The following is a 12,500-nucleotide window of genomic DNA, read 5'->3' on the forward strand; positions in this document are numbered from 1 at the left end:
TACGAATCAAACAGTTCTAAAAACGAGTCTTACTGCAACCAATTTTGCATACAGAAATAAAACAACTTATGGATAATAGTATAAAATAGTTATTGGATTTATGACAAGTGCAAAGAAAGCAATCATCTTGGGACTGTGGTAGGCATATAATTCAAATGGAGGATTTAAACTGAAAAAATTAGAATACAATCAAATAAAGCATATTTTTTTCACTAAGTCTGACCACTCACACTGCATTATGTTGCTCATTTCCGTAAATAAATCATGCCAATGTAATTCCATGGAATAGCAAGATACAAGGGAAATAGGACTTTGTGTATGGTTAGCTACTAAGGTAAATCTATAAATTTATAGTCTGAGAAAGAAATGGGAAGGTTATAAGTGACGGATCATAAAGGTAATCATCAAAGAAATTGAATGAATTATGATTATGTGAAAATAATACGTATTACTGACGCAAATAAATGTCAAAAAGTAAAACTCTCAATTTCCGAAAATACAAAAACAATTTAATAGAAAATATAACCCGTACTTTTATAATGAAAGCCATCGGTATATCAGAGCTCTTACACACACACACCACATCACATAATATATATATATATATATATATATATATATATATATATATATATATATATACTATATATATATATATATATATATATATATATATATATATATATGTATATATATTTATATATATAAAATGTATAATGACATTGATAAATTCAATACTAGCATGAAAGCACTCTTAACAGAATATTTCCTGGAATTTACCAACAATATTTCTCTCTCTCTCTATCCTCCGCTCTCTCTATCTCTGCAACTTCTCTCTCTCTCTGCAAATACGCCCCACCACCGATACCGATACAAATCTTCTTACTGTCAGCATTTTATCATTATTTCTAAAGGCACAGTCGTCTGCCTTTGCTAGAGATATCAGCGTAAGCCCCTTTGCACTGACCATTTATTTCCATCATCACGTTCAATAATCCGGTTATTTTCTTGTGTTCTTACATCTTCTCCACTACTTTTCCCTTTGTTTCAGACCGCTCATCATTTGCCAGAATCATTAAGAAATTTTTAAAAAACTATTATGGACAAAATTCTAATGCACAAAGCGCCTTTACACTTCTTAAAATAACACCAGTCGACGATGCATTTAAATAAGTTTTGCATATTAATAATAATTTCAATTTTTACACGATTAAATTTCAAAGTCTCGGTAGCTGCATCCAGAAAATGGCAGAATTTTTTTTTATGCTTTGAATAATAAGTACGTTAACAGCGAATTCCATTTACACGGCAAAATGACACTCCTGAGGGCGTGTATCCAGCAGAAGAGCGCAAAGTACCAGCTAGCATCAACCTCAAATCTATTTAGCACATTTAAATAATATTTATTGCAAAAGAGGTAAATAGAGTTTTTTTTAATGAAACAAAGCAGTTTTACTCCTTATTAAAACAAATACCGTGAAGACTTTCAGAATCAACTCAACCAATCTCATCCAATGAGGTTTAGTGTCTTACTTTCATTAGCGAATGCGATGCAAGTAATAAATAAGAATTAAATCTAGAACAATAATAATAATAATAATAATAATAATAATAATAATAATAATAATAATAATAGTAATAATAATAATAATAATAATAATAATAATAATAATAATAATAATAATAATAAAAACAACAACAACAACAATAATAAAGTAATAATAATAATAATTCTAATGAAAAAAAATTAATTTCACTGCTTGTTAATTGAACCATGTTCATATAAGTTCTTGAAAATAAGGTTTAACACTGATAATATTACAACGCGTTTAACGACTCCCAAAAAGTAGAGTAAGTCCTAAAGCAACCATGGAAAGTTCCTAAATGTAAATATCCTATTAATAATATATATATATATATATATATATATATATATATATATATATATATATATATATATACCCATACACACACACACACACACACACACACACATATATATATATATATATATATATATATATATGTGTGTGATATATTTATTCATTTATTTACTTGATGAATATATAATATATTATATATATATTATATATGGATATATATATATATATATATATATATATATATATATAGTACATATTACGTGGACATATGTTTGTATATAAATACACACACATTCGTTGTGTGTGTACATATATATATGTATATATATATATATATATATAATATATATATATATATATATTTATATATATGAATTATATATTTCTTTATTTATTTAATTATTTGTTTGATATATTTACTTAAACATATTGGTACTGTATAATTATGTAGAGAGAGAGAGAGAGAGAGAGAGAGAGAGAGAGAGAGAGAGAGAGAGAGAGAACCGGTTGAATTTCTTGACCCCCAGATATGCATTTCCCATTTTGGCCGCATCATTAACATGTATGATCCTATGAGAAAGTACCCGTGAACTATCCAAAGAAAACCTAACGCTAATGACCCAGCCAAGCCTCGTACCAACGGGCCAATGAGAAATTCTGGAAAAAAGGGGGGACTGGCATGAAAATTGAAATGGGCGCTGAGGGGAAGTAAGCACCAGAGAGAGAGAGAAGAGAGAGAGAAGAGATAGAGAGAGAGGAAGAGAAAGAGAGAGGGGAGAAGAGAGAGAGATGCAGGAAGAAAAATGAATGTTGGGGTGGTAGAGGAGGAGGTTGAGGAGGAGGAGGCGGAGGTGGCGGAGGAGGAGGAGGAGGGGGCGAGTAAAGGCAGGCAGGCAGGCAAGCCTTGGGACTGAGGGAGGGCGAGGACCCGACTTGGGGACCGGCTTGAGAGGAGAGAGGAGGGCAGGGAGGGGCGGGGCGGGGAGGGGGGGTTACTTCATCTAATTCTTCGTCTGAACGTAAATCGAAGCAGTAGAGCATCGCATCAAAATGGCGGACTTCTTGAAAGGGAGTATTGTCGAAGCGCGAGGGTGGGGGAGAGAGTAAGAGGCAGGTGGGGGGCGGGGGCCCAGAGGGGAACAGGGGTGAAAGGGAAGAGGGGAAAATACGAAAGAGGGAGACCGGCAGGAAAAGGAGGGTTTGGAGACGACAACGACGACGAGAGAGAGAGATTACAGATGAAGGGGAAATGGAGGAAAGAGAGAGGGGCAGGAGATTGTGTGTTTGGGGGGGATGGGGGGGGGGGGAGAGGGAGCTTGAAGTGTGGAGGGGAGTAAGAAAAGGGGAGGACTTAGGTGGGGCGAGGAAAAGTGTAGGTCTAAAAGGTGTTAAAAGGATCAAACTGTGGTGAAAGATAGGGCAAACAGAGAATGCAAGGAGAGGAACAAAATCCGGCATAAACACATGAAGAGAGGGGAAAGTAAGAACCAGATGAGGGAGGGGAAAGTAAGAACCAGAAGAGGGAGGGGAAAATATGAAACAGAAAATGGAAATTTAGGAAAATGAAAGAGGGGGAAAGAAGGATCAGAAAGGGAGAGAAAATAAATCTTCGAAAAATGAGAAAATAACCAAAAGGAAAAAAAAGGAAAGTAAAAGCAGAAACGAAATGTTTGTAAGTAGTAAAAGAAAAAGAAAAAGAAATAGAAGGGAAGAGAGAGAAGAGACGCAAGCCTGCTGAATAATTCTACACGAAGAATTAAAAAGAAATACTCTTACATATCAAAATTACGAAGGTGACTACAAAAATGAGCAAGGATGATGGTTTTCAAGACAACGCACTGTCCTATTTTCGTGTAATTTGTCAATGCTGCCATATTGCACAAAGTTTGCGATATGTGACACAGTTTCGTTGGGTTGACAAATTCTCCAAAACTACTAAGACACAACAATTCCACAGGCCACGGTATTTCTCAAGACTAACGTTTACCACGGAAGACTTCCACATTTTCCTGCAAAATGAAAAAAACACTGGAGACATTCCAGTGCTTTATTTTGAGACAAATTTCATCAAGTTTCCCAAATCTGATGAAATATGACGATACTTGGTAACTGATAAACTAGACCCACTCACATTCATGATTCAATACTAAACGACCAAGATTTCAAATTCTTATCGGTATCGTGGACAGAGTCCAGTAAAGAACAAACCCGGCTTAGAAACTTGAGAAGGAACTTGGCAACGCTACGGCTTGTTGACGAGAGAGAGAGAGAGAGAGAGAGAGAGAGAGAGAGAGAGAGAGAGAGAGAGAGCAGTTGGTCAGCAGGATAGACCCATTATGCGAGTGGACAATAGGCTGCATTATGGTGCTAGCATTCCGAGAGCATCTATTGAAATCAAATAACTCCTGTCTACTACAATGCATCTGCCGGGAAAATAAGGGAAAGGAAAAAAACACAAATACGCCTCTCTGGCGAAAGGAAAGAATAGGACAGACCATGGAATCCTACAGGGGTTAATATTTTATTTAGTCTTCAACCTGGCAATAAAATCCTGCCTGATATTGATGGAGAGAGAATGCCTCATTGAAAAGGCTTCTCGTCCGTCATTAGCATTCTCAATTGGTCATGGGGAAAGGTCTTCGGCGACTATTTTAAAATAATAATAATAATAATAATATAATTATAATAATACTATTAACTTAAAAATAATTACAGTTTCGTAATATTTTGTATTTCAACACTATAATAAGAGTAAATCACAATGGATGCAGGATTCAACAATATTTTATGTTTACGTTCTTTGCCCTTGTTAATTCACATGAATATATAAATGTTCGAAGTCTGCAAATCTGTTAGTGATACTTAAAAAGTATCAGTTCGAATTGAAACGCTACATAAAAAAAAAAAAAAAAAAAAACTGTCAGCTAGGAACATAAATATTGTTAAACAAGCAAAATCATACAAATATACAGCTAATTACAAAAACTTGCAAAAACTTATATGGTATATATATATAATATATATATATATATATATATATATATATATATATATATATATATATATAGTATATATATAATATATATATATATATATATATATGAGAGAGAGAGAGAGAGAAGAGAGAGAGAGAGAATTTCCACTAAGACAAGAACACTGACATGTAGTGAGAGCTGATAAAAACTTGAACTGTAAATGTTACCTATAGCAACCGGTTAAAGAGTGCCTGGAAAACAGCACCGACGAAACCCGAGAGAGGAAACCCGTTGGAACTCCTCCTCACAAAAGGGCGGAGGGGGGGGAAAAGAAGAGGGAAAATAAAAAGAAGGTACCTCGCCAATGAATGAAATTGAGAAATTAATTCTCCACTCTGCCAACGCCGTAAGGAAATAATCTTACAGAGGAGCTTTCTTCGCGGAGTCCTGAGATTGGGCAAACACGATCAAACACGAAGGATGGTCGTGCCATGCTGCCCCCCCCCCCCCCCCCCCCACCTCCGCCCCCTATGCACTTGAGCTCGAAGGAAAGTGAATCACTGTACAACAGGGTCACAATCTCTGCTTCAAAGGAACACTGAAACATTTGGCGTTTTTTGAATACTCTGGGATAAAGGGATCCCATAAAATTGTGGTAAGTAATGTTATCAAGAAGCTGTCAAAAGATTACAAAATCACAGGTACAAGTGAGGCCTATATACGATCCACACTGAAACATTCGTAAGTTAAGCTCAAAGATCCAATGAAACCGTTTAAAAAGGAAGCCGAGGGCTGAATTGAGCCCCATCGCAATAATGCATTACAGCAACAGTTTTGAAGGATCTGAGAAACTTAAGAACACTGTCGTGTTACTTACTATACATCGAAGAATCAAAGTTATAAAGTGAAGCTGTTAACCATAAAATTTTCGTGTCATCTTAAAGAAGATAATTTTCAAAGACGTGTCATAAAATCAATATAAGCACGAAAATAAAAAGACCGAATAAAGCTGACATTTCAGGGAAAGTTCCATTGATATCTTTGACTAATAAACAAAGATATACAGCAAAATTAAACGAAAAGTTAAATTCACGTCACGAAAAAACTTTTAGCAGTCATATTTGTCGCACTGAAAACGTGATTAAGGTACAAGTGAAATATGCTAATGAAGTAAACAACATGGCGGCTGATGCTTAATCTGTGGTTTCGAAAACTGTAACTGCCGCATAAAATACGGTTCGGCTCTGGCGCCTTCTGGAAGGGTAAGATTTTAGAATAAAATTAATATTTGAAAGAATGATAAACTAAATATTAATGAGAAATATTTTTCAAGCAGCTTAAGATTCAAAATCTTCACAGTTGTACTAAAGAGTTCAATTATTAATATGCAAATCATATTATTAGACGAGCCCCTTTAAGCATAACTGGCATAACAGATTTTTATTAGTTACAAGTGAAGATAACTAAGAGTCGTGAAGTTACAAATATTGTGAAAGATCATTTACAAGATCAGAAGGAGCACCAGAAAACTTTTTAGAAAATACAATTTGTCACGGGGGATGTCATTTTTTGGAATAAAAAATATGTAAACATCTTCAAACAATATAACTTGCTGGACATAGAGCTGAATTGCAAATTTATAAAATCCTTCGATACATGTTTTAGAAATAAAACCAGATGGAACAAAACTAACACTTAATCTTAGAACTGATTAACTGAAGTTATTCGAAATCAAGGTCTTTGTAGCGAGAAATGTGGAAATCGGACTTCATATCAAGAAGTATTAAACAGCTAAAATCATTAAGTCTTTCGGAATAAAAAAAAAAATTATCTTAGTTTTTCGAAATTATGTCAAGGCCTCTGAATATCTTTGAATAAAGCAGCTGGAGAAGAATTAAGTAAATGGACTTGCTTTCTTTTCAACCATAACCTATAGGAAAAATAAGTCAAATATTCACTGCCTGTGAAAGATACTGACATAATACTTCGGAAACGCATCAACCAGTATATACCTACGATATGGGACAGGTATATATCAACTTCTGTTTATGAAAGCAATCAAAATTCTATTCGTGATACACGCATATTGTTGTTTGTGATAAATGTACATGCCCGGCCTATGAAAGACTTCCAGTGTTTACTGCTTGAGAAAGCACTTACCATCAGCTTTAACCACTAGTGAAAACTGATGGCATGCTGACCAAAATGGAAACCTTGAATCCATGACACGCAAAAAGTACATAGCCACAGCTGGTGATAATCAATTATTTGGATTAATTGTGAAATGCTTAAGACTAGCTGCAACACCAATGGACTACCTGGAAGCAAGTAGCTTTTCCTCCCAAAGTGAAAGGATATTTGGATAGGAAAAAGACCCTAGAAGCTGCAATAAACGAAACTTCGACGCAAATCGCAAACATGAAAGACCAAAGGTGCCGAAAACTCGTGTCCCAAAGTGGGACGAATGGAGAGACCCTAGACGCTACGAAACAGTAAAACTAAAAGCAAATCGCAAAAACGACAGAACAAACTAATTACGGACAAACCACCCTCCCCCACCCTTCTCCCCACAACGCGCTAAGGGGCACTACAAAGGAAATTGCATGACTGTAGCAGACACATATTAATCTTAACAGAAACGAAAAAAAGATCTTTGGAAGCTTGGCTTCATTTGCTGAACGACCTCCTGGTTGTGTCATTAACATGCAAACGCAAAAACATTTACGAACAGCACAAGAGGGAGAGTGTTTTTCTCCTACGCATGTATATACATGTATAAAACGTAGATATAAAATATATATATATATATAAACATATATACATATATATATATATATATATATATGTGTGTGGTGTGTGTGTGTGTGTGTGTGTGTGTGTATACATATACACACACATATATATATATATGAGAGAGAGAGAGAGAGAGAGAGCGAGAGAGAGAGAGAGAGAGAGAGAGATAACAATTATTACGTATTACGTAATCTGAATGACAGAAAGAATGATCACATAACATGAATTTATAAGCTCCAAAAAATTTAAGAAAACTTTTTCAAGCACAAAAATTGGTTCAATGCCAATAGAAACTACGATTAGAAAAAAAATATGACCTTAACTATTGCTTGAACGTCTCTCTCTCTCTAATGATCGACTAGATTTAGACTGCTCTGCTGGTCTACAGGATGAAACGAGGGGAATACGGCCCAGCTAGGAGGCCATTTTGAATTTTCATAGAATTTCACTCATCGGGCATCTTGAATTTTATAAACCATTATCACCAACTTATTCACGGACAATCAGAAACCTTTAGGAATACACCATAAAAATGGTTGCAAGTATGCACTCTCTAATGATTTAAATGGTTTTCTTTACAATATGATCATTACTGCAACTCTCTTCACATTCTTGTGAAAACTTCTGAAATTTGAGTCAGAGATCCGTAGTTAGCGCAAAACTGTGTCACCACAGAGCATTCATGAACAATAGAGAGGTCTTAAAAATTCAAAGTGCTGTCCATCTGAATACATGACTCGTTTCTCTATACATTTACTGTTTGCTATATGAAATCTGAGAATAGGTGGACTAAAGGAGAGATGTCTTCCCCCATGACTCATTATGACCTCAAGTCTACTTTTTCCAGCTGACGGTAAATATAGACAACTAATATCATCAAGTCTAATTGTAATAAGCGGAATCTGACGTTCAGCACCAACCGGCTGAAAAAGAGAGCACAATAATAATTTTAGTATTTAATCAGTATCCCGTTGATGCATTTTCCTTTCGAAAGCCCTCTGTCTCACGCTCATCATATTTCTCTACAAGTTGAGAAACAGGTGTGTTATTTTACACCCACGTAAAAGTCGCGGATATGACGAACAATTAACTATTGACCCAATTTGCTGCGTTGTTGACATTAAAAGAGGATGGCGTGACCACAGGATTAGCATAGTGTCAGGAAAGATCTACCTATGCTTACAAAATGTCTGAACATTAACATGACTTTGCGCATCAATGCATTAATACGTTGGAATTCTCAAGACGCGTACGTGGGCGCGCAAACTTTCACTCTTCTTAAAAGAAGTGGCCTTCGCAAAAGCAAGAAATCAAGCGCTTAAAATCAGAGAGGGAAAAAAATAAATAAAGCAAGAAAGAAAAAGAACCGCTCAAGAAAATAAGACATCAAGGCTGGAAAAGCTTTAGTGTGTCCCGAAGAATTACATTAATCGCACTCGAAAAAAAAAAAAGTTCCTCGGAAGAAAAGCAAAATGGGTACCTCGGTTTTTCGTTCTGGAAGTCGGCTCTAGAAGAAGAAAAAAATATTAAGGGGGAAACTAATCCTTCTAGTTAGATGAAGAGAAATGAAGTGGGAAAATAAGGCATTGCACTCAGCTTCGAAAAATGAATGGAAATAAAATTTTCAGTCATTTACCGAAAAACTAAAATGGGGAAAATGCCATTATATCAGTTACGGAAAAATGTATTGAAAATCATTCCACTCCATTTCGAGAGGTAAATACAATTTTTTAAATATATACGACAAGAAAAAATATTAAGAGGATATAAAGTCTTTCCAGTTGGCTTTTAATGCATGCATGTATAGATGCTTTCAGAAACCCCGTTGCATCATCGTTCGTATATAAATGAACTACTTATGCACTTTGTTTTACTAGTTGAATCTAAACTTGAGTTGTATAGTCACTAGTATCTAAAACCACAAAAAAACTGTGATCTAACTATTCCAAAAAATAATATTACCTCTTTATTGTTTATTAGTCAGAACAAAATGACAGGGTAATAATTTCATAAACATAAACCTACTACTCCCACACGACTGCAATGAACTGACAGGGAAGGACAGGAGCACTGAAGGGACACTTTCCCATGAGACGAAATCCGATTCGAAAGGTCGATCACAAGAAATTAATCTTGTTCATCAATGCAGCTACCAAAAGGGTCCTAATCTTTTCGCCCAACGAAAAAGCAGAACAAAACATAACAACGGTTGGCTCTCCCCTGTGAAAAACCTCTTCTATGGTTTTAACTGCTTGCATTTTGGAGACCCCCACCCCCACCCACACCTCCTCCCCCACACCGCTCCTTGATGGCTTTCAATGCAAACAAAACCGCCGTAAGAGTGAGTGGTCAGCCTGAACAAGAGTGGACGTCCCAACATAAGAACCTCCTGGAAAGGGCATTCTCTTGGAAGGCGTGGCGAGGGCCATGAAGAGGGACAGAAGAAGAGCGAGGAGGAGGAGGAGGAGGAGGAGGAGGAGGAGGAGGAGGAGGAGGAGGAGGAGGAAGGGAAGGGGAATGGCCTAATATGAAGAGGACAGAAGAGGTAAAGGGGAAGTGGTAAGGCGTGGCAAAGACCATGAAAACTAAGAGGAAAAGCTCAGGAACAGGAAACAGAACAGGATGTAGAACAGGAAGAAGAGAGAAAGAAATAAGAGGAGGATGATGAGGAAAGCCTAAATATGGCGGATAGAAGAGAGAGAAGGGAAGAGGACACTCCTGAGCCGGCGCCATTACATATGCAGCAAGTGAAAAATCTTCTCATCAAAGCTTGGCTAGACCAGGTTTTGAAGGGGGTGGGGGGGCCACAGGGTCGAGGGGGGGGGCGGATGTCGAACATCGCTTAAGCCTGCCTTTGTTTACTTGGTCTACGTCCCTCTATATACCTCACGTCCCTTTTCCATACTCTAAAAAATAACAATAAAAAAGAAGGATAATTTTGGAGGAAAATATAGAAAACATTTTAACGTAAACGCACACATGGGTGCATGCATTCAAGAAATCATCAAAGCACTTGTGTTTGCTTATTCATCTAGTCAGAATTTATGTATCGTAAAAATTTCATACTCGCCATGAAATTAGCCTAATTAAACGCAAGTAACCGAGTAATAATAATAATAATAATAATAATAATAATAATAATAATAATAATAATAATAATAGTAATAATAATAATAATAATAATCTGACCTTATGAATCGAGGTTTCTTAAGTCATGTATACAAGGTATTCGTGCATGCATGAATCTCTCTCTCTCTCTCTCGTCTTCTCTCAATCTACTCCCACTCGTTCCCCTCTCAAACTCCTCCCTCAACTCTGAGAGGTCGCCGCCCATCAACACACTCTCCCTTCTCCTCACCCTCTCTCTCTCTCTCTCTCTCTCTTCTTTTTCCGGGACAAAGGAAAACCTAAATACGCAAGTATCTTTTTACTCCCTTATTTTCCACCCCAGCCTGCCTCATTATTATCGCGGGGAAGCTTTCCTCCCGTGTCTGTGTGAATCCAGCTTCTGGTTGCATTGCCATATTTAATGCATTGCTTGTCGTACGTTGACCGACCTCGTTGTGAGGGGAGGAAGAGGAGGAGGAGGAGGAGGAGAAGGGGAAGAAGCCTACTGAATTATACAATCCGCTTTATTTTTCTCGCCGTAATAGAGTCTTCTTCGCCGTACCGAGCTCTACGTCGAGTGAGGAGCGGTGAGGGTGCAGTAGTAAGCCGTTTCAAAATAGAGTATTTATGCATAAGTTTTTTGCTTCCTCCCTCTACTGGACAGTCGAGGGGCGGGAAAAATATCCACACTTTATCAAATATACATACTTGTGCGTAAATGAATGAGGGCGTAAGAATATGCGTACTTCTCATATGCTTCTCGTCAGTATATGCCACTGTACGTCAAAATTGGGTGAATGGGGCTGAAATGAGAAACAGTCGAAGTTCAAGCAATTTAATCGGATGAGTAAGTCAAATTCCTCTCTCTCTCTCTCTCTCTCTCTCTCTCTCTCTCTCTCTCTCACTCTCACACACACACACACTCCGTAGTGCATCAAAATTTAAATGTTTTGACTGAAACTGCCCACCAGGTTGTGAATGCGAATGTATCAACATTGCAGCAGGGAGATGCTGTTTCTACCCTCATGCAGCATTATTTCCATGGCTGCTTGCCGTGAAACTGAAATTTTATTCATAGTTCTTTTGAACTACTTTATGCTTCAATTAAGATATACTGATAACTAAACTAAAAAAAATCCTGATTTCGAAGTTTTTTTTTTATTAAAAATATACATGTGCCTCAATACGCATTACATACCTACTGACAACACACACACAGATATATATAGTCTTTGTGTATGTGTGATGTGAGAGAGAGAGAGAGAGAGAGAGAGAGAGAGAGAGAATATATCTAATGATATTGAACTAAAAAAAAAATAAAAAAAAAAAAATGTATTTCTCACTTGCCGACCAAATGACGCTATTAAAAAAAAAAAAAAAAAAAAAAAAAAAAAAAAGTTAACTATTGTGTTTAAACAAGTCAGGTCATCACACCTATGACACGGGAACCATTTTTATTTTTACGAAAACCGCAGCTACTGTGTTCATAAGCTCGATACAGAAACAAGTATCATGATCTTTGTTTCACATCATTGCGAATCGAACACATACCAAAGAATTCCACACTTCAGTGTATAGAATTGAACCCATCTCAGCAAAAGACCTGGATCTCTAGTGTATAATTATGCATCATGAATGCCTTCCTTCTGCGATCATGAAATCAGCCTAATATTTGCTTTCAATTTTCAACGAAATTATGTAAACACGTGTAAGTAAGTTGTTCTTGCTTATCCGACGTCAA

General features: G+C 36.5%; 1 protein-coding gene across 10 annotated transcripts in view; it reads right to left on the minus strand.

Annotated features, from left to right (window-relative positions):
- LOC135200070 (protein glass-like) overlaps window positions 1–12,500 on the minus strand; it is a 1,678,662-nt gene that overhangs the window by 513,383 nt on the left and 1,152,779 nt on the right. The gene's annotated exons all lie outside the window — the stretch shown is intronic.

Source organism: Macrobrachium nipponense, chromosome 26 (genome assembly GCF_015104395.2).
Source record: "Macrobrachium nipponense isolate FS-2020 chromosome 26, ASM1510439v2, whole genome shotgun sequence".
Classification (NCBI taxonomy): Eukaryota; Metazoa; Arthropoda; class Malacostraca; order Decapoda; family Palaemonidae; genus Macrobrachium; species Macrobrachium nipponense.